Here is a 24,479-nt window from a genome sequence, read left to right on the forward strand (position 1 = left end):
TAGTCCCGGTTGGGGCGTGGATTCTGTCCTGGTCACTCCTCTTCCTGTCCAGCTCTCTGCTGTGGACTGGGAGTGCAGTGGAGGATGGCCCAAGTCCTTGGACCCTGCACCCCATGGGAGACCAGGAGGAAGCACTTGACTCCTGGATTCGGATCAGCGTGGTGTGCCGGCCACAGCATGCCGGCCGCAGCGGCCATTGGAGGGTGAACCAATGGAAAAAGGAAGACCTTTCTCTCTGTCTCTCTCTCTCACTGTCCACTCTGCCTATCAAAAAAAAAAAAAAAAAAAAAAAGGAAAAAAAAAGAAAAAAGAAAAGAAGTCAGAAAAGATTAAAAATATATACATATAAAAGAAGGAAGTATATAATATACAGAAATCATAGAATAGGAGTAGAAGTAAATGGTATATTTTGGTAGTTGATGAAAATGACAAAATATTACAGTAGTAAAGAGATAGATATTCTTAGATAAGAATAAAATAATGAAATCTGGTAACAGGTACTTCACAATTAAGAAACAATGTTGTGGGGGTGGAGCCAAGATGGCAGAATAGTGAGGGCACGCACTGATAGTCTGGGAAAAGATAGTTTAATAAAAGTGGAGTTACTATAGTCTCAGGGAAAGGCTCAGGAAAAAAATTGCAGAGGAAACTCTTCCAGATCTAGTGGATGTGACACGGAGGACCTATGGGGAGAGCAAGGATGCCCATGGCTCAGAAGCCCAGTCGCGGAGTCTGCGCACCAGCGCTGGAAGGGAAGGTGAGACAAAAACCTCAGTAGCCCGAGACAGTGGCGGGGAAATGGTAGAAAGAGCTTGAAGCCCCGTTGGGGAAAGTTCACCAGGCTGACTGGAAGAAAGAAAAAAATGAATAAATAAGGGGAACTGGCATGGACACGAGCCTCTCTCTCCACTCACCTTACAAAGCCGAGCAAGACAAAGAGCAGGCACCATTTTGGACATACGTAAAGCAGCGCCCGCCATCAGCCAAGCAGAAAAACCTGACTCTGGTGGAGAGAAATAACAGGAGGTTAGGACCTAGTGAAGGTATGGAGCTAATGAACTGAGACTGTGAAAATCTGAGGGTGGGTGAGAGAACTCACAGAGTACACAAACTTGGTAACCTTGGCAAGCCGGTGGGAGACTGCAGAGAAATTTGAGACCATGCTGACGGCTGCATAGACCCTTTGTGTGGTCCTTGGGGGTAGAGTAGATGAATACCCACAGGGGCCAGATTTCATACATTGACTGCCCTCAATTCCTCTCAGCTGTGCAAAATTACTTCTCTTCTGAGTCAAAAAAAAAAAAAAAAAGAGAGAGAGAGAGACAGTGAGTGAGCGAGCGAGAGAGAGAGAGAACAACCTGGGTGAATCACTTCTGGCACACCCTTAAAGCTGAAGAACCAAACAGAGCTCTCTGGCCACACCCATCATACCCTCTAAGGATCCATCAAAAGCAGACAGTCCACTTAATCTAGAGTCATAGTATAATGAGAAAAAGCACCACAGCAAAGAAACCAAAGAATATCTCCACAATACCAAACAACAAACATAGAAACTGAGGAAACAAGAACAAGGAAGACTCTATGATGCCTCCAAATGAAAAAGACACCCCAATTCAAGATTATGAAGATGATGAGATAGAAGAAATGCAAGAAACAGATCTCAAAAATTGATGAGAACATTAAGAATCTATCAGAAAGGGATAGATTCCTGGACACGTGCAATCTTCTTAAATTGAAACATGAAAACATAGAAAACCTAAACAGACCCATAACTGAGACAGAAATTGAAACAGTAATAAAGGCCCTCCCAACAAAGAAAAGCCCAGGACCAGATGGATTCACTGCTGAATTCTACCAGACATTTAAAGAAGAACTAACTCCATTTCTTCTCAAACTATTCAAAACAATCGAAAAAGAGGGAATCCTCTCAAATTCTTTCTATGAAGCCAGCATCACCTTAATCCCTAAACCAGAGAAAGATGCAGCATTGAAAGAAGATTACAGACCAATATCCCTGATGAACATAGATGCAAAAATCCTCAATAAAATTCCCGCCAATAAAATACAACAACACATCAGAAAAATCATCCACCCAGACCAAGTGGGATTTATCCCTGGTATGCAGGGATGGTTCAACGTTCGCAAATCAATCAATGTGATACACCACTTTAACAAACTGCAGAAGAAAAACCGTATGATTATCTCAATAGATGCAGAGAAAGCATTCCATAAAATACAACACCTTTTCATGATGAAAACTCTAAGCAAATTGGATACAGAAGGAACATTCTCAATACAATCAAAGCAATTTATTAAAAACTCACGGCCAACATCATATTGAATGGGGAAAAGTTGGAAGCATTTCCACTGAAATCTGGTACCAGACAGGGATGCCCACTCTCACCACTGCTATTCAATATAGTTCTGGAAGTTTTAGCCAGAGCTATTTGGCAAGAAAAAGAAATTAAAGGAATACAAATTGGGAAGGAAGAACTCAGACTATCCCTCTTTGCAGATGATAAGATTCTTTATTTAGGGGACCGAAAGAACTCTACTAAGAGACTATTGGATCTCATAGAAGAGTTTGGCAAAGTAGCAAGATATAAAATCAATTCACAAAAATCAACAGCCTTTGTATACACAGGCAATGCCACAGCTGAGAAAGAACTGCTAAGATCAATCCCATTCACAGTAGCTACAAAAACAAATACCTTGGAATAAACTTAACCAAGGACGTTAAAGATCTCTACGATGAGAATTACAAAACCTTAAAGAAAGAAATAGAAGAGGGTACCAAAAAATGGAAAAATCTTCCATGCTCATGGATTGGAAGAATCAACATCATCAAAATGTCCATTCTCCCAAAAGCAATTTATAGATTCAATGCGATACCAATCAAGACACCAAAGACATTGTTCCCAGATCTAGAAAAAATGATGCTAAAATTCATATGGATATGCAGGAGACCTCAGATAGCTAAAACAATTTTGTACAACAAAAACAAAGCCGGAGGCATCACAATACCAGATTTTAGGACATACTACAGGGCAGTTGTTATCAAAACAGCATGGTACTGGTACAGAAACAGATGGATAGACCAATGGGACTGAATAGAAACACCAGAAATCAATCCAAACATCTACAGCCAACTTATATTTGATCAAGAATCTAAAACAAATCCTTGGAGTAAGGACAGTCTATTCAATAAATGGTGCTGGGAAAATTGGATTTCCACGTGCAGAATCATGAAGCAAGACCCCTACCTTACACCTTACACAAAAATCCACTCAACATGGATTAAAGAACTAAATCTACAACCCGACACCATCAAATTATTAGAGAACATTGGAGAAACCCTGCAAGATATTGGCACTGGCAAAGACTTCTTGGAATAGACCCTGGAGGCATAGGTAGTCAAAGCCAAAATTAACATTTGGGATTGCATCAAATTGAGAAGTTTCTGTACTGCAGAAGAAACAGTCAGTAAAGTGAAGAGGCAGCCAACAGAATGGGAAAAAATATTTGCAAACTATGCTACAGATAAAGGATCAATAATCAGAATCTACAAAGAGATCAAGAAACTCCACAACAACTAAATAAACAACCCACTTAAGAATTGGGCCAAGGACCTCAATAGACATTTTTCAAAAGAGGAAGTCCAAACAGTCAATAGACACATGAAAAAATGTTAAAGATCACTAGCAATCAGGGAAATGCAAATCAAAACCACAATGAGATTTCACTTCACCCCGGTTAGAATGGCTCACATTCAGAAATCTACCAACAACAGATGCTGGCGAGGATGTGGGGAAAAGGGGACACTAACCCACTGTTGGTGGGAATGCAAACTGGTCAAGCCACTATGGAAGTCAGTCTGGAGATTCCTCAGAAACCTGAATATAGCCCTACGTTCGACCCAGCCATCCCACTCCTTGGAATTTACCCAAAGGAATTCAAATTGGCAAACAAAAAAGCAGTCTGCACCCTAATGTTTATTGCAGCACAATTCACAATAGCCAAGACCTGGAACCAACCTAAATGCCCATCAACGGTAGACTGGATAAAGAAATTATGGGATATGTACTCTATAGAATACTAGACAGGCTGGCGCTGCGGCTCAATAGGCTAATCCTCCGCCTGCGGTGCTGGCACACTAGGTTCTAGTCCTGGTCGGGGTGCCGGAATCTGTCCTGGTTGCTCCTCTTCCAGTCCAGTTCTCTGCTATGGCCCGGGAGTGCAGTGGATGATGGCCCAGGTGCTTGGGCCCTGCACCTGCAAGGGAGACAGGAGAAATACCTGGCTCCTGGTTTTGGATCAGAGCAGTGTGCTGGCTGTAGTGCGCTGGCAGCAGCGGCCTTTGGAGGGTGAACCAACGGAAAAGGAAGGCCTTTCTCTCTGTCTCTCTCTCTCTTACTGTCCACTCTGCCTGTCAAAAAAATAAATACAGGATACTATACAGCAGTAAAAAAACAATGAAATCCAGTGATTTGCAACAAAATGGAGAAATCTGGAAAACATTATGCTGAGTGAAATAAGTTAGTCCTAAAGGGACAAATAGCATATGTTTTCCCTGATTGGTGACAACCAAGTGAGCACCAAAAAGGAAACCTGTTGAAGTGAAATGGACACTATTAGAAACAGGGACTTGATCAGCCCTTGTCCTGACTGTTGATGTACAACTTAATACTTTATCACTTTTAGTATTTTTGTTTGTTTTTTCTGCTTAATACTATCATTGAATTCTGTAATTAATACACAGTTATTCTTAAGTGTTGAAACTTAACTGAAAAGTGATGCCTGTTAAATATAAGATTGGGAATAATAGAGGGAAGAAATGGACAATTTGGGACATGATCAAGCTGACTTGCCCCAAATGGTAGAGTTAGAACCATACCAGGGGATTCCAATTCAATCCCATCAAAGTGGCATGTACCAATGCCATCTCACTAGTCCAAGTAATCAATTTCTGTTCACAATTGATTATAAGTATAGGTCTAAGAGTCAAAGGGATCACATAAACAAGACTAGTGTCTGTTAATACTAACTGATAGAATAAAAAAAGGGAGAGAATGATCCAAGGAATGATCCAGGGAAGCAGGATACACAGCAGACTCATAGAATGGTAGATGTCCTAAATAGCACTCTGGCCTCAGAATCAGCCCTTAAGGCATTTGAATATGGCTGAAGAGCCCATGAGAGTATTTTAGGCATGGAAAGCCAAGACACCCTGGAAAAAAAAAAAAAGACCTAAATGAAAGATCTCCGCGAGTGAGATCCCAGTAGAAAGAACGGGCCATCAAAGAAGGAGATACCTTTCTCTGAAGGGAGGAGAGAACTTCCACTTTGACTATGACCTTGTCTAGATAAGATCAGAGTCGGCGAACCCAAAAGGCTTCCATAGCCTTGGCAAGTCATCACAAGAGCCTAGGGTGATTACTGATGCCATAAACAAGAGTGTCAATTTGTTAAGTCAACAACAGGAGTCACTGTGCACTTGCTCCTCATGTGGGATCTCCGTCCTTAATGTGTTGTCCAATGTGAATTAATGCTATAACTAGTACTCAAACAGTATTTTTCACTTTGTGTTTCTGTGTGGGTGCAAACTATTGAAATCTTTACTTAATATATACTAAACTGATCTTCTGTATATAAAGATAATTGAAAATGAATCTTGATGTGAATGGAAGAGGAGAGGGAGTGGGAGAGGGGAGGGTTGTGGGTTGGAGGGAAATTATGGGGGGGGGGAAGCCAGTGTAATCCATAAGCTATACTTTGGAAATTTATATTCATTAAATAAAAGTTAAATAAAAGTAGTGAAGTATAATCTTGTTTTTTTTTTTTTCCATTTAAAAAAATTCCCAATTTTTCTATTTTAACTTTCTGGTATGACATCTTTAAACAATTAGGATATTATTTAGTTGTACAAAGTATGGTAGTCATCCACGTTGATTTTCTTCCTTATTATAACTTCATTAATTTAAGTCACATATGGAAATATATACATGTATTAGAATTAATTTTACAAGATTGTCTCTAGTGTCAAAGTGGCTGCAAAGTATGGAACTTTTGTAATGTATGCCAGCCTTTCTGTATTTATACTGCTTATATTAAAATGAGAAGTCTTCTAAAAATTTGTTAGGACATAAAATATTCAAGATCACAGATGCAGATGGTGGACTAATGAGTTAATATGTGAAAACATCTTTGACATCCCAATACTGACAATGTTTCCTAGTCCAAGCTAGGAAAAATATTTCATGTCCTAAAATCTGCTTTTCATTGCTGTAAGTTTCTTTCCAAATACACATAATTAATTGTATTACTTTTGTAGACGCCAACAGTGGGAAGAGTAAGCAGTGACTATTGAAATCACTTTGTACTTAGTTATTAAGTATATCATTGACTGTTAATTTTACTGCATGAGCTGGATTAGTAAAAGGTTAATGAATAGTTAATTTTCCTGGTGGGAAGTGTGACAACAAATGTTTTTCTTGTCACTGCTTCATTTTTATTTTTAGTGGTCTAGATGACTTGGGAAATGCTTTCTAGATTTTTATGTTTCCATTTTACCTTTTACATTTCGTAAGATTATAGAGATAAAGCAATACTTTTATTCTTAGGTGTATTCTTGATCTCATGATTAATATTTTCATTTGAATGTTATCGCCAGTTGTCACTTTTCTACTTCAATAAAAGTAGCAAATGAGGTTTATGAATTTATATGTCAATCTAAGACATGTTTAATTACCACATTCTCAAAAACTGTTCAGTAGTATACACTGAATCCTGGAGAAGCTCCTTGAAGCTCTGCAGTAGAAGCTCTATGAAGCTATTCTCACTAGGACTTCGTCTTAAAACAGCCAGTTGCCTTGGCTTCCCCCACCTCCCAGTTCCATCCTTTCAATTCAAGGCATACAAGGGATGCTCCTGAGTACCTCCTCCCATGCTGTGACTTGGAGACTTTCTCCTGGGGTTACTTTGGGACACTCCAGCTATTGAGTATTGTTGTTACATATGTTAGCTATGATTTTTTTTAGAGGGGAGTGGGTATCTAACCTCAGGGTGACTGTGAGTGGAAGTCTATCCGGTGACTTCAGTATCAGAAAACTTTTCTAACATTTGATGAGCTAATCATATGATTTATATGGCAGTGCAGTAGACAATACCATTTTTAAAGATTTATTTATTTATTTATTTATTTTAAAGGCAGAGTTACAGAGAGGCAGAAACAGAGGTAGAGAGAGGAAGAGAGAGAGAGAGGTCTTCCATCTGCTGGTTCACTCCCCAACTGGCCGCAACAGTCAGAGCTGTGCTGATCTGAAGCCAGGAGTCAGGAGCTTCCTCTAGGTCTCCCTTATGGGTGCAGGGGCCCAAGGACCATCTTCCACTGCTTTCCCAGGCCATAGCAGAGAGCTGGATCGGAAGTGGAGCAGCCAGGACTCGAACTGGCACCCATATGGGATACCGGCACTGTAGGCATCAGCTTTACCTACTACGCCACAGCACCGGCCCCCAAGAACACCATTTTGAAAAAAAAAAAAAAGAAGAAGAATAAAGCTGCAGGATGAGGGGCTGGCTTTTGGCACAGCGGTTAAGCCACTCTGTGGGGCATCTCATCCTGTATCAGAGTGCATGGGTTTGAGTCTTGGCTCTGCTCCTGACTCTAACTTTTTGCTAAGGTGCACCTGAGAAGCAGCTGAGGATGGCCTTCGAACTCTGTTGGAGATTCAGATTGAGTTCTTGGCTCTTGGTTTTGGTCTGGCCTAGTCCTGGCTATTGTGGGCATTGGAGAATGAAATAGCAGATGGTAGATGTCACTCTCTTTTTTTCTCTTTCCTTTCTCTCTTTCGTTTTCTGCCTTTCAAATAAACAGTATAGATTTTTAGGAAAAGAAAATAAAGGATGTATTGCACTTGACCTGAAAACATATTTTTAAAGGAAAAGTAATCAAAATAGTATGGTATTAGCATAAGGAAAGGCACAAAAATCAATAGCTAAGAAATGAAAGTCAAGAAATGAATTATTGTATTTGTGGTATTTGAATTTTTAATAGTATTCCTGAGTTATTTAGTAAGGAGAGGATAGTCATTTTAACAAAGAGTGCTGGGACAAGAAGATTTTTCAGATACAAAACAAATATGTACATAACACATAAAGAATAAATAAAATGGAATCACAGACTAACATTTGAGAGACAGACGCTAATATATATAGGGAAAAAAAAAAAACAAGAGAAAATCTTAATCATGTTGGGATAAAGAGTGTTTAGTATACCACAAAAATAAACACTATAAAATAACCAGTTAGTACACTGGAATTTATCAAAATTTAAGAAAATGAAAAACAAACCTCAGACTGGGAAAAATATCTGCAAACCATGTATCCCATACATGATTTGTCTGAAGAATATAAACTAATTCTCGCACGTCGGTATTGACAGTCCTGTTTAACAATTCACTAAACAAGATATGCATTATGGCTAATAAACACATGAAAAGATGTTCACTATTAGGAGTCAGTAGGGAAATGCAAATTAAAACCACAGTGACATACCAGTACCTGCCCTCTAAAAGCATTTAATTAATACCCAATGTTGATGAGAATATAGGGAAAATGGAACTCTCAAGCATTGTTATTGGGAATATAAAAACATGTAGGCATTTTTGTATTGCAATAAAGCAGAATTCAAGAAAAATTCAACCTAAACTTTCTATACAGTCCAGAAATTTCACCCCTAGATACATCCCAAGAATCATGAAAACATGTTCACAAACACATTTACAAACATGTGTTCATGGCAATATTGTTAGTTATAGCATAAACCAAAACAGAATCTAGATGTACAATGGTAGATGTGTGGTATATATGTGGTGCATCCATGCAATGAAATATCATTTAGTAATGAAAAAGGAACAAACTGCTGCTCCATATGATAAGTTGATGCATTGTAATAAACATTTGAGGGGCCGACGCTGTGGTGCAGTGGGTTAATCATACATCTGCAGCGCCAGCATCCCATATCAACGCCAGTTCTAGTCCAGGCTGCTCCTCTTCCAATCCAGCTCTCTGCTGTGGCTGGGAAAGCAGTGGAGGATGGCCCAAGTTCTTGGGCCCCTGGACCCATGTGGGAGACCCAGAAGATGCTCCTGGCTCCTGGCTTCTGATCAGCACAGCTCTGGCCGTTGTGGCCATTTGGGGAGTGAGCTACAGGTAAGAAGACCTTTCTCTCTGTCTCTCCCTCTCACTGTCTGTAACTCTACCTCTCAAATAAATAAATAAAAATGTTTTTAAGAAGAAACATTTTGATGAATGAAGAAAGTCAGATACAAAGAATACCTACAGTACTATTCCATTTATAGAAATCTCCAGAAAAGGCATTGCTAGTTACCTTGGGCTATGATGCTAGTGATGATGGCTGCAAATTTACTATACTCTAGAAATTCACTAAATGTCATTGAATTTTACACTTGTATTTAGATGTTATCTTCTATGGTGTATGCTATAAAGGAGTAATAACTGAACTGGAAAAGGAATTACCTCTCTTAGGCCATTTAATTTTAATAGTTTGCAATTTAATAATGAAAATAAGATTTATGTAATAACATTGATAAGGTTTATATTCATTATCCGATTAATTCTATAAGGAGTTTGATAGATCAAGTTATGACAAAATGACACCATAAATAAAGCTCCATCATAAATCAAAAATATCTTGATCTACTATCACATTTGGTATTTGAAGTATATTAAAATGAAGGATTGAATCATTGGAAATTTAGTGTGTTTTAAATGTAATAAAAGCATATCTGAAATATCTCTCTTCCTTTTATGAAGATTGCTTCACTTTTAGAATAGCAAGAAGACACTAACCTGTCAATCATGTGTGAATAGTGATACCACAGTTGTCTTCATGAATAATTTTGTATTTTATTATTCATTAAGTGGTACACTTCACAACTATTTAATTAGACATATGATTGCTATGGATGATCAGTTGATAGCAAGAAAAAGAAGGTTACGGTAAATACAGTTTCTTTGGATATTTTCAGATATTTGGAAACTATATCAATTTTAAATAATTTTATTTGGAGAACACTGTACACGAAAAATCTTTAAATGTGCAGATAATAGTGAGTTATTCTCCATCTGTGAAATTTTAAACTGCTGTTTGTTTGATGTAAGCGCATCTTTTAGGCTCTGTAGTGAAGAGAAGTGAGACAGATTTGTTTCAAGTTCAGAAAATGTGATAATGTATTGATATGTAGCAAAATGTTAAGTAAGAAGAATAGAACATTAGAAATGTGAATACGTATAAAATCACCTAGAGACATTGCTATCTACTGCCCTTTGACAGCAATCTCTTTCTTTACAATACATTTAAAGTTTTAGGTAAGCTTGGGGAATTCCAACTCAAAATATATGTATTAATTAAGTAATTAAATGTTTACAGTTCCAGTAAAAAATGACTAGATATGTTGTGACTCAATGATGCTGTAAAAAGAAAAATATAATGATTGAGAAAAGTTCAGGTTAATAAAATATGTAAAAACATTCTAAAACAGTTTCCCTTAAAACTGTATATTTAGTAAATGTAAATTTCTTATCAGGCTCTGTATATGAAGATTAATTATCTGAACATAAAAGAAGAGAAGGTAGAAATGAAAAGAACTCATACAATAAACAAACAGTGGTCAGAGAGTAATCGCTATTTAAATGTTTTAGGGAATGTCAAATCAGTCATTTGAGTTGAGGACAGGATATCTAGCTTGGTGTCTGCTCTCAATTATAGGGTTATGAGTGAACAGTTCAGTGAAGCCTAACTATAATTGATCAATAAAGATATTTAGCTGGAAGTGTACAGACTAGCTACCAGGAGATGTATTGGGAGAAATTATTGTTGTGAGAAAAGGTATTCAATGTTTGGAAGTAAAAGTTAGTAACATAATCCACAGTTATAAACAAGTTATATTTTTAACAATACATTATTGCTAAGAAAACATGAGATAATCAAATGGAATACCAATAATGTACAGTCCAAAAGTTAACTATTGACTAATTGAGCCTTTATTCCAGTGTTTTTATTTTTATTTTAAAAGGAATTATTAATATAATAGATTCTCTGGGTTACAGCAAATGCATGATAATTACTACAGCACAATTCTCATGTTAATGTGATATTAATACAGTGAAAAGATTCAATGTAGTTCATAGATAAAATCCTAAGAATATAATGATACTTCCCTTCCTCTCTCTCTTTCTAAAATCAAGAATGTAGGCTTAATCTTGCCAAATGTCTTCTTATATGTATTGATATAATTCTAAAGTCCTATTTTGACAAAAAAATTTTGTAAATATTCTGATATTGCACCAGTCTTGCACAGTTTTTGCAGTCACCCCTTGGAATTAATCATAGTTGCTCATAATGTATTTCTTAGTTTCTTTTAGTATGTATTTTCTAGTGTTTATTGAGATATTTAGGTTTATAATAATTCATTTTGTCAACGGTTTTATTTTTTATTTATAAGGCTTTTACATGCATATTTAAGATGTATTTGTTGCCTTCTAATATGGAAATAGCTAAAGGAAGTCTATTTACATCTCTCGCATCTAATGTGTTTCAGTTTATTTTTATTTTTTAAAATCTATTTTTATACAGCATTATTCAGTGCATAAAGATTCATGACAGTTATGTCTTTATTGTGGAGTTAGCATACTATTGCTTCTTAGGAGAATTAAAATTTCATAAAGCCCTTAAGCCCTCTCTCTCACATGCTGCAACACAAGCATGCCTTTTTAAATTTATTCCTGTACGTTCTGTGGGACCAAATTTAAGACATCACATGCTTCCTGGAATGTTCTTTTGGTATTGGACCCTTGAGGGTGAGCAGAGACTTTATTCCTCAGATCAGTCGTCTGGATCTTTTCCTTCCTCTTCTGTCTAGGATGAAGCGGTAAGGCTTTTTTTGTTTATCACACAGTGTAAAAAGATAGCATTTTATGTTAAAAAACTAATTTTGAATATTTACATAGGACATGCCAAGTGATACGGCTTTTCAGATGAACGTTTTGAGCAATAAGCATCTGATCGTCAACACCCTCCACCTCAATCTGAAATGCTTCCTTGAGCAGCCAGGTACATTCATGCACTTAAGGCTGAAGAAAACTCTTCAGTTTATGTTAACAGTGCATCTTTATTTTTTCACAATACCAAATTTCACATTTCTTAACTGGGCTGGTCAAATGTAAACTGTTTATTTATCAAGGATTTGGAAGCACTCTTTACCCAAGCACATAGAACATGTCTAAGTTAAATAGGTTGCCCTGTTGTATATAGAGATCTTCACTTATCAGCTTAATTTTTTTAATTTAAATTTACCAATTGTCCAGTGAACTTGATTAACAGCGAACTGAGGAAGAAACTTGAGTCATTTGAGACAGAATAGATCTGGGAGAACCCAAGACAGATACAACCTGTCCATGCTTTCTGGCTGTTTTTCTCAGAGAAAATAAACAAGTTGAGTATGTTTGAGGGGATTAATGCCACTGTTGGAGTTGAGTAGATTACTTTTGTTAGGAGATTGAAAGAACACAATGTGCTTATTTTGACACATACCTAATCCAGACTTAAGTGTAAAATCCTGTATGTGTTTAGATTCCTACTTTGTTTATAATTACAGTAGGATTATAAAATTTAAAAATAAGAGTGGGGTGGCCAGAGCCGTGGTGTAACTGGTTAAGCCAGCAGTGCCTGTGGTGCCAGCAAGCCACATAGGTGCTGGTTTGTGTCTTGGTTGTTCCTTTTCCAATTCTGCACTCTGCTAACATGCCTAGGAAAACAGAGGAAGATGGCCCAAGTGCTTGAGACCTGCTACCCTTGGGAGACCTAAATGAAGAAATTCCTGGTTCCTGGCTTTGTCCTGCCCTGACCTTTGCAGGCATTTTGGAAGTAAACCAGCATATGGAAGAGATCTCTCTCTGTTTCTACTTCTCTTTCTGTAACTCCTTCAACCAAATAAATAGGTCTTTAAAAAACAAATAAGATGGTAAAATTTAGAAGCTTGTTGCATTATAGATTACTTTTCTTGTTCATACCTGAGCAGGAGTTAATCTAAACTTTTGGCTTACATTAGAGCTCTAAATTCCTGTACTTCCTTCTGTCTGCAGCACAAGCACTGGGTATTTTGTTCTCACCTGTTCTTCACAGGTATTATCTCTTTTCTTTGTCTTGGTGGAACAAAGTATAGCATGTATTTTTTCTGTGAAAAAATGAAAACAAAAATAATTCATTACTTTTTATGATGGCAGACTTCATGCAATTCTGAGACAGAATAATCATAATTATTTATATAGAAGAGTTTAGGATTTTGTTTTGTCCCACAATTTAGTATGAACATTATCAAACAGAAAAGTTGAAGGAATTTTGCAGCCAATACTCACACATTAATTGCTTGAGTTCTACACATTCATATTCTTCTATTAGTGTTATTACATACTTATTTATCTGTCCCCCCTTTTTTATTTGAAAGGCAGAGTTAGAGAGAGATGGGGGAGAGAATCTTCCATCCACTGGTTCACTCCCCAAGTGGCTGCAGTGGCCAGAGCTGGGCCAGACTGAAGCCAAGAGCCAGGAGCTTCTTGCAGCTTCTTCCTACATGAGTGCAGGGGTCCAAGGACTTAGGGCATCCTCTCTTCTGCTGCTTTCCCAGGTGCATTAGCAGGGAGCTGGATCAGAAGTAGAGCAGCTAGTACTCAATCTGGCGCCTACATGGGATGCTGGCTTTGCAGGTGGAGGCTTAACCTGCTGCGTCATGTGCTGGCCCCCAACTTTCCATTTTCTAGTCATCCATCAATCTGATGTCAGCAAGGAGGTAGTTAGCAAGGAGGAGCTGAAGTTGCCAGCCCCTCCCCAAAGGCCTGCCTATACCTCCCATACCGCCCCATTTCCTCCCTTTTCATCAGCAGAAAAACAGCTTCCATGAAACCTTTGTTCAGAACTGGCTCTGGCCAAAATAACCAACATGGCTGTCAGCTATGTCTATAAGATGACCTTTAACCAACTACAAGGTCAGTATAGTAAAATTACCATGACTGACACACCTTCTTCCATCATGCATCTGTTGCCGTAACACCTGCAAGTTTTCCAGAAATGAGCAAAGAAATGGCAGCCCTCAAGCTTCACTCCAACCTCCACCCACTTTCAGTATGCAATCACATCGCACCCCAGACACCACCAATCCATAAAGGGCATGCTTCCAGTCCATACAAAGGGCTGTGAACCTTGTTGAGAGTAGCCCACCCTTGAGCATGCTAGAACTCCTTGAATATGTTCTTTTGTCTTGCATGCAAATCAATCTTGCTTTTCTGCTGACCTTTTCCTACTTCCTGTCCTCAAATTCTTTTTGCTTCAGAGACAAGAACCTGGACCCAGTCACCCCACAACAGATCTATATTATTTTTAAAATGAATTGCAAAGGAAACTGCAGATGTTACTATACCTCAATCCTAAAACCATCAGAAAATACATCATTTGTTAGAGTTTGATATTTATTTATAGTACAGTTTGTGGGAGGGGATAAAAATCTATGTATAAAACAATATGAAATATCGTAAGTGCATGCATACAACTGATTGATGAGTTTTGAGAAAAGATGTGTACTTCCTTGTAAAACTCAGAACTTTGTCAGATCTAGAACTTTGTATTTATACCCTAGGACAATCTTTTTAGTAAAATATGGGAAGCTTAACCCAACAGAAATGTTTTTGTCTCAGTTCTGGAAGCTGTGCATAATGGAATCGAGCTGCCAGCAGGGTCGTGCTCCTGTGGAAGACTCTGGGAACAATCCTTCTGTTCCTCTTTCTAGTTTCTGGTGGTGCTGTGGCTTAAGGCTGCCTCAATTGAGTCTCTCCCTCTGGCAGGCTTTCCTAGTCTCATGAAGGACACAGTCATTGAATTTGGCATTCACCTTAATCCAGGAAGATCCTAATTTGATTACATCTGAAAAGTTCCTATTTCCAAATGAGGTCACATTCATAGGCCCTGGACTTTAATTTCAAAATACTTTTGGGGTGATTCAATTCAACCTAAACAACCATCACATCCAAGAATGTTCTTCGTTTCAGTCACTCACTGCTCTCTTCCACTCTAAGGCAATCGCTGCTCCAACCTTTTTCCTACAATAGATGAATTTATGCTGGTGTCTTGCATTAGTTACATCTAGCACTCTGCACACTTCTGTTCTTACAGTGTGAGTTTAACAAGCACATTAGTAATGCTCTTCAGTTATCATTCTTTCATATAAACACAATAAACTCTGGCTAAATTAACTTTTAAAAGGAATTTATTAAAAGGAAAAATCAGGTGGCTCACAGAATAAATCGTTTGGAGCAGCAGATCCTGTAAATGGATGAGGATCAGGGTAATAACTTGAATTTAAGTCATAGGAAGTATTCAACCATATGAAAAGGACACAGTCATAACAATAAATGAACTCCAAGTTTTTGTTCATTGTGTTTTTCACTCTTGCATCAAAATTAAGCTTTAGATTTAAAGACTCAGCAATGAGAGTCTGGTTGGTATAGTTTGAGCTACGTGACTGTCCCTTGATTAGGAAGGTGTGTATTAATCAACCTTCCTGGTTGCACAGAAAACCACCCTAGTTAGTTCAAGCAGAAAAAGAATTTAATAGAGGACATCAATTCTCACAGAATCTCTAGGATGGTTAGAGGCTTAGGTGTTGAGACTGAAGAGCCACGGGAACTGTGCCCAAAATATATCAATACTGCTCTGAGAAAGGTGCCAGCTCTTTGGGGCGGGAGAAATCTTGTTGGGGCTCAGAGAAATCAAGGCATCTCTTATACTGGGGACTGGACATCAGCAACAAGCACGCGCTGCCCCCCTGAAAGCAGGGAGTCTCTGATTGCTCATTAGCTAGAAGGTGGAATGATGTGCCTGTCTATACCACACTAGTCTCATCCAAATCCAATTCCCTGGTGGGGACTCGAATGCTGGTGCCTGAATGACATGTTTGTAGTGTAGCAGTAAGGAGGCATGGGGAAGGGAGCTCTGGCCTTCTCCTGGGGAGGCAGTGCTCTACCCTGGGAAACTACCGCTGAGACTCAGATTATCGCAAAGGTGGTAGGTGACCCGAGTGAGGCACACACTCTCCACACTACAGAAGTGACATTGTCAAACCACTCAAGGCACAGTGGTGTGGGACTGGTTATGGTCAACGGCAGTTTTCAGGATACTGTTAGAAAAAAAGGAAGAGATGCTGTGGCGGTCAAAATAAATAAATTTGCCATAAGTTGAGGTAGTGTGAACAATCTCATCAAACCCAACACGGGTCCACAGGAATGGATGTTTTTCTTTCTCTTTTCTCTTCTCTTCTTTTCTTTTCTCTTCTCTTCTCTTCTCTTCTCTTCTCTTCTCTTCTTTTCTTTTCTTTTCTTTTTTTAAAGATTTATTTTATTTGCTTGAACGGCAGAGTTAGAGGGAGAATCAGAGAGAAAGAGAGATCTTCCATCTGCTGGGTCACTCCCCAAATGGCCTCAACAGCTGGTGCTGGGCCAGGGGCCAGGGGCCAGGGGACAGGAGGTTCTTCCAGGTCTCCCACGTGGATGCAGGGGCCCAAGTACCCGGGCCATCTTCTGCAGCTTCCCCAGGTGCATTAGCAGAGATTTGGATAGGAACTCGCGCTCATATGAGCTGTTGGTGCTGTAGGTGGCAGCTTTACCCACTATACCACATCACCGGCCAGGGTACTGTTTTTTTAATTGTTAATCTTCTAAGGCTGATCAGAATCAGCCCTAAAGGCACTCGGATCTGGCTGAAAAGCCCATGAGAGTATTTCAGGCATGGAAAGCCAAGGCACTCTGGCAAAAAGATCTCTGTGAGTGAGATCCCAGTGGAAAGAACAGGTCTTCAAAGAGGGAGGTGCCTTTCTCTGAAGGGAGGAGAGAACCTCCACTTTGACTATGACCTTGTCTAAACAAGATAAGAGTCGGAGAACTCAAGGGGCTTCCATAGCCTTGGAAACTCATGACTGGTGCATAGGGAGATTACTGATGCCATAAACAGGAGTGTCAATTTGTAAAGTCAACAACAGGAGTCACTGTGCACTTACTCCTCATGTAGGATCTCTGTCCTTAATGTGCTGTACACTGAGGCTTAATGCTATAACGAGTACTCAAACAGTATATTTCACTTTGTGTTTCTATGGGGGTGCAAACGATTGAAATCTTTACTTAATGTACACTAAACTGATCTTCTGTAAAAAAAAAAAAAAAGAAATTATCAATTCCCAACTTGACTCTCACTGGGATTAAACATGACAATAGGTCTGCTCTGATTTCATCATCATTTAAAAAAAATCATCTATTATTTTTCACTTTATGTTTCTGTGTGGGAACAAACTGTTGAAATCCTTACTTAAGGTATACTAAGCTGATCTTCTGTATATTAAGATAATCGAAAATGAATCTTGATGTGAATGGAAGGGGAGAGGGAGTGGGAAAGGGGAGGGTTGTGGGTGGGAGGGACGGTATGGGGGGGAAAGCCATTGTAACCCATGAGTCGTACTTTGGAAATTTATATTCATTAAATAAAAGATAAAAAAAAAATCTTCTAAGGCTGAAGGATCCTTAAGAATAATGCAATTTATGAACCCTCTTTCAAGAAAAATACACAAAACATTACAGGAAGGTGTTTTTTTTTTTTTTTTTTTTTTTTTTTTTTTTGAGGGGAAATGTTTGCTGGTTAAGTATCTAAATTTGCCACATGTCCTGAGTGTAAAGGCTAGCAATGTAAATAACTGACACTTTCCCATGGGTTTTCTGATGTTTATGATCTCTATGTAGGCTAGTGTCCACATCATCATTGATATATACCTTGGCCTAATTTACCTAATTTTGTTAAGTATTTTTAGAAATCTAGATTAAAGACATAGCTTATGCCAATGCTCCCTTTATTTTGACCCAAATTTCCTTTTAATTTCATCATAAAATTTATTGTAAAACATACATAGCTTGGGTCTTTTACTTACAAAAATGACAGTTGACATTTATAAGTTTGACTCAAAATCATATACTGCTTTAAATAGGAGAAACAGGTAGCCAGATAATTCTTTAAATTGGTAACTTCTACATGATTCTCACAGTGGGAGGAATTTCAAAAAATAAAGAAGTGGAGTATTTTGCCTTTCTCTTTCCAGTCTGCCTGGGCATGTTGTGGGTGGGTGGGGTGGGGTGACGGGGTTAAACAGGATTTGCTTGGGCACCCAGAAATTGAGTCTCCCAGGCTCTCGTGTGTCAGCACAACTTAGGGGAGAGGTATTGCAGGACATGTTTCTGGAGACTGAGGTGGCTCCATTTAGGGGAGGGAGGCGAGGTCTGGATAAGGAGAAAATGGAGACAAGGTAGAAGAGTAGGCTCACAGGGGCGGGGCTGTATGCAATTGAATATGGTCCAGGAGAGACTAGACCGTGATTACAGATTGCTGCTGAGCTGGGGTAAGAGAGTCACACTCCTCTTGCCATAAAGAGAAAAAACTACCCATCTGAGTCAAAACATGACATTGGCACTATTGGGTGGAAGATGTTTAGAACTCCTTGTTTTCTGGTGACTTGTATGCCTCAGACTTTTATATAATCCTGTGATGGGAGAAAAAACAACACCATCTCTGTGCTGGAGTCAGCCACATTGACTCATGAGAGTCATTTTTAAATTTTCAGAGTCATTTCCTAAATAGAGCAATTATTAAAAATTAAGTTGCATAAACTTACAGTTAAATAAATGATACCAACTGCAAAGGCAATAAATACTAAAAACTCATTACTTCCTAAGTATCTGACTATATTTTACTATTTATTTTCTAAGCTCTTAGTGTAATTTTTTATATACAGATGATGGAAATACTATGAGATGTTAATACATATCTTGTGGCAGCTTCATGTGTAGTCATATTGATAAGTTGATATCAACCTTGGTAGGAGTATTCACAACAAAGTAATAGGGCAACCTTACATATCAGGACTTGATTTATTGTTCTAGACAAGAAGTCATCAAACTACAGCTCATGGACCAAATCTAGCTCAACACATTTTTTTAAAAAAATTTAATTCTTTTTATTGTGGAAAAATGAGCATGATATCACCTTACCTCAGTTAGAATGGCTCTTAGCAAAAAAAACACAGAAGGAAAAAAAAGCTGGAGAGAATGTAGAAAAAGGGGAACTATTATACACTGTTGGGATTGCAGATTATACAGTTACTGTGGAATACAGCATGGAGATTTCCTTAAAAACTAGAGCTAGAACTTGCATGTGTTCCAGCGATCCACTATTGGGTATTTAAGCAAAAAACATGAACTCATTGTATCAAAGAGATATCTGCCCCATCATGCTTATAGCAGCACTGTTCACAATAGCCATGACAAGGAAACAATGAAGGTGTCTATCATCAAATAAATGAATAACTAAAACATGGTATAAATACACAGCAGAATACTATTCAGCCACAAAAAGGAATAGAATCTTGGCACGTGCAGCAAAATCTATGGAACTGGAGAACATCATGTTAAGTTAAGTGAAACAAGCCAGGGCCGGCGCCGCGGCTCAATATGCTAATACTCCGGCTGTGGCGCCGGCACACTGGGTTCTATTCCCAGCTGGGGCATCGGATTCTGTCCCAGTTGCCCCTCTTCCAGGCCAGCTCTCTGCTGTGGCCCAGGAGTGCAGTGGAGGATGGCCCAAGTGCTGGTGTCCCTGCACCCGCATGGGAGATCAGGAGAAGCACCTGGCTCCTGGCTTTGGATCAGCGGGGTGCGCCAGTCACAGCACACTGGCTGCAGCAGCCATTGGAGGGTGAACCAATGGTAAAGGAAGACCTTTCTCTCTGTCTCTCTCTCTCACTGTCCAGTCTGCCTGTCAAAAAAAAAAAAAAAAAAAAAAAGCCAGAGAAAGCCAAACAACAGATATTGTCCTTTATATGTGGGAGTTAAAAAAAATAAAATAAAACCACAACTCAATCTCAACACAAAATGCTGATCACTATAGGCTGAGATGGGTGGGAAGGATAGAGAGAGTTCAGGTCAAAAATAGGGTAAACTGGATGTGGTTCATTAATTGTGACAAATATATTAATGTGAGATGTTAGTAATAAGGAAATCTATATGTGGGATATATGGAAACTGTACCATAGAATTTTATTTATGAAATTAAAAGTTTATTAGGTCCATTTTTCCTATATTTTTCTTTTGTTGCCTGTACCTTTGTTGTCACATTCAAGAAATCATTGTTAATTCAAGGTCATGAAGCCTTTGTCATAAGTTTTCTTCTAAGTGATCAAACAAAAAAAATTGTCTAAGTCAAAGATAATGGTGTAATAAGAAACACAGAGTGAAAAGAAAAAAATCTGAAATGAGAATATTCCAGTGACAGGATAATTCCAATAAAATCATTCTGTCACTAGAGAGCATATTGGACTGCTTGGCATGTTGCACATATTGAATCTTGGAATAGGTGAATAATGGCCTCAAGGCATATAAAATTCTAATATTTGGAACTGTGAATGGTACTTTACATAAATAAAGGCTATTTTCAGATGTGATTAAGTTAAAGCTTTTGAGCTGGGCTGTTATCTTAGATCACCGTGGAGGAGCCTAAGTGTCATCACAGGTGTGTGTATAAGAGAGAGGCAAAGTGAGATTTGAGATGACAAGAGATAAAGCAGTGTGACCATGGAGACAAAGACTGGAAAGGTGCAGCCACAAGTCAAGGAATGCCAGCAACCTCCAGAAGGTGAAAGAGGCAAGGGATGAATTCTCTTGTGTAGGGGTATGTTGCGACAAGAGACCACTGACCCATTGGAATTGAGATGACCGGTCCCTTTCATTCTTATACAGTTGCTTTTTGTGTCCTGGCAATATCCATCTTATCAAACTGTGGACAGTCTACCAACTCATCAGGTCCTAGATATACATTGTCACTGATATAATGGATAAAAACAGCACACACACAATTGAGATATGATTGAAATTTGAATTGCTTGCAACCTAAACAGTGGCACTTAGCCAGGGAATTGGAACAATTTTGTTGCAAGATGATGAAGTCCTGCTGACTCTGCTGGGTAAATGCAAATTGGTTCTTTTTTTATGTTTATTAGGATAGGGAAAAGAAAATCATAAGCTAGACCAGTTGCTGCATTTTGGCTATTAGGAGTCATACCTGTTTATTCTAACAAAACTGTTACAGTCAGAACATTAGTTTTACAATTACAGTCTCAAGTGAATAAGATTTTGACAAACTATTGTCATTTTCCAAAATCCATCCTTTACTTTAGTTAAATAAATTACACAAAAATTTTTACACACACAGACACACACACACACACATTATCACCACACTTCTGCTGGCCCATGAATATCAATGTAAAGATCTGGCCTGATAGGATGGGAGCAGGGAGCTCTCACGCTCAATATTTCTATATTTACAAACATATTCCATGAAAGATAGTTACTGATAAAGATGATTTTTTATATATAAATGTCCTCAAATTGTTTTTATTTGAGTGATATAATGGAAACAACTTGCAACTTTACAATTGGGAATTGGTTAATTATGAAATAACTATGTGATGGAATACCATGCCACTGATAAAAATAATGATTTTCAAGATGTCATTTTAAGCCATTAATAATATAATGTATAAGAAAACTATTGCTAGTTGCAACTCTGAAGTGTCATTTACAAACCCATAAAATACTTTTGTGTGTATTCCATAGGAAACGTATTACCATTTTTAGTAAAAGGTAATATGTGTACAGTTGATATCCATGGGAGACATGTTCCTGGGCTCCAGGGTTCCAGATATCAAAATCCACAGATGCTCAATTCCATGATATAAAACGGTCTATTATTTGCCTGTAACATATGCGTATCCTCCTCTATGCATTAATCTATCTCTAGATTACTTACAACAACTAATGCAGTATAAATGCAATATGAATAGTTATTATACTGTATTGTTTAGGAAATAATGAAAAGTCTGAACATGTCTAGTACATGTGTGATTTTTTCCCAAATATATTTTATAAAGACTTTATTTATTTGGAAATCAGGGTTGCAGATAGAGATGCAGGGAGAGAGGGGGAGAGAGACACCTCTTATCTGCTGGTTCACTCCCCAGATGGCTACAATGGCTGGGGCTGGTCCAGGCCAAAGCCAGGACCCAGGAGCTTCTTCCAGAGAAAGACCAAGGACTTGGGCCATCCTCTGCTGCTCTTCCTAAGCCATCATCAGAGAGCTGGATCAGAAGTGGAGCAGCACAGACTTGAACCGTTGCACATATGGGATGCTGGCATTGCAGGCAGCAGCTTATCCACTACACCAAACATTTTTAAACTGTGGTTGGCTGAAATCATAGATGTGGATCCTGTGGATATAGGGGACCAGCTCTACCTACTATTGTTTAGTTAAAAATTGAGGTTTTATACAGAAACAGCACCTATTATGACATTGTGATTGATTCTGATTACTGTAGTGCAGCTGGATTTAAGGGATGTATTTGAAACAGTGACCAATATCCATGAGCTGGTGGGAGAGCCACATGGTTGGGAACCGCCAAGCCAACATGATCGTCTTTTACTCCAGACCTTCACAGTGCCGTTGTTGTGTTTCTTTGTTAAACCATCTCTAGCTTTACTCAATTCTTTAGACCCAACTTCTATAACACTTGAAGTGTAGCTAATTTAGTTTATTTTCATGCAAAAATAGGAAGCATTTTGTTATGTCTGGCTGAAATAGTATTTAAAGAGTGTGAGAGTTTGTTTCTCTGGAAAGAATATTGTGTGAAGGGTCTCTCTGTGTAAAGTCTTTCTCTTTCTTTGTTAATACCAAAGGGTTCAACAGGTATGCTATGGTTGGAATAGGGTTTACCACCCACTCCAAACTTGTGTATATGTTGAAATCCCAAAGTCCTTATGTTGATTAATGGGTTAATGTTAATGATTGACAAATTAAGGGTGGAAATATTTTCTAATGATGACATCTATGGGGTGACCTAATGTACAGTCTTAAGGTCCCTGGGGCCTTGACCTCAGAAAGTAGCTCTCCAAGAGACTTGCTTATTTAACATGAGTTTGGCCTGCCTTCTCCCTGTGCTTCCTGGCTTGCAATGGGATCCTCCCTCTGCACATGTTCCTTTATCCACCAACCTCATCACACCAGGGGAATACCTGATCTTGGATAGTGAACCCCCAGACCATAGATGAAGGTAAACCTTCTGTTTGAAGAGGACCTTCTCAGTTATGTTACCAGTTGTAGTGAAAAACTGACGGATACAAGGTCTGGGATTGTGTTCTAATTATGTTTGCAGCTAGCAGAAATGTTAAATTCCTTAGTATCTCACAATGTCAGTTATTTTAAACTATGAACAGATTTATGGATATCTGTTAACATTTTTAAAAGGTCAAATGGGATCATAAATGACAAGTGTTTCATGAGCTCAAGTGCCATACATATGTAATATGTTATGAACTGCAAAATAAGTTGTTACAGATAATCCTTTTTTTGAACTTCAATTTATTGGTTGTATTTGGATTTCTAGAAACCAAAGCATGTCTACCTCATATTGAAACTGATGTTTAGTTTTCTTTTTTCAGCAATGTGTTCATTCATTGTTCAGTTGTATATCAGTTAATCATTCAATGTTTCATTTATTCATTAAAATTTTTTGTGTTTTTTCTACGTAAGATAATAGACAATTGTTCTATTTAAAGATGTATTAGAATAAATTTTTGGAAGAAGATCAAATGGAAGAGAGGGGATAAGTATATTGCTGAACTGCTTTGTGATCTTAAAGTTTCTTACCTGTCTTCAAAAGCTATTTCCTTAGCTTTAAATGAGGGACGGTGTTAACCTAAATGATCTCAAAAACATTTCTCATCTCTGATATTCTCTGGGTCTGCACAGTCGTCATCACCTGATTTCAGAAGCACCTTTTGCCAAGACACTGGGTGGTGGCTGTCACTCTATATCCCTGCCCACAACCAGAGTCTAGGTATGCGAGTACAAGAGAGGGAGGTAGTGCTGAGCTCTGCCAAGATTCTGAGCATATTGCTGCTGGAAAACATGTTGATGGAAAGGTCAAAGAACAGGAGGAGAGGGAAAGGGAAGTGAGAAATGGGAAGGCAGACAGCTGAGAGTCTTGCTTCCTTAACCTTGAAGGGGAACATAAGGCTCTCGTTAAAACAATCCTTTAATCACCCACACCCTGTTGAATTCTGTGCTCTGTGCATGCCAGCACCCACCATGCAGCCAGCCCTTCTGCTTCACCATGCAGAATCTCTAACTTCCCACTCACAGCTGTTCTCCCGCTGTGTCTCTCATTCTTTAACACAAGCCTCTTTGCCTAAGGCAGTGTCCCTTAAGTCAATGATTCTCTGAATATTGCCTCCAACAGAATCATCTGTCAAGCTTGTTAAAA

This window comes from Oryctolagus cuniculus, chromosome 15, assembly GCF_964237555.1.
Source record: "Oryctolagus cuniculus chromosome 15, mOryCun1.1, whole genome shotgun sequence".
Classification (NCBI taxonomy): domain Eukaryota; kingdom Metazoa; phylum Chordata; class Mammalia; order Lagomorpha; family Leporidae; genus Oryctolagus; species Oryctolagus cuniculus.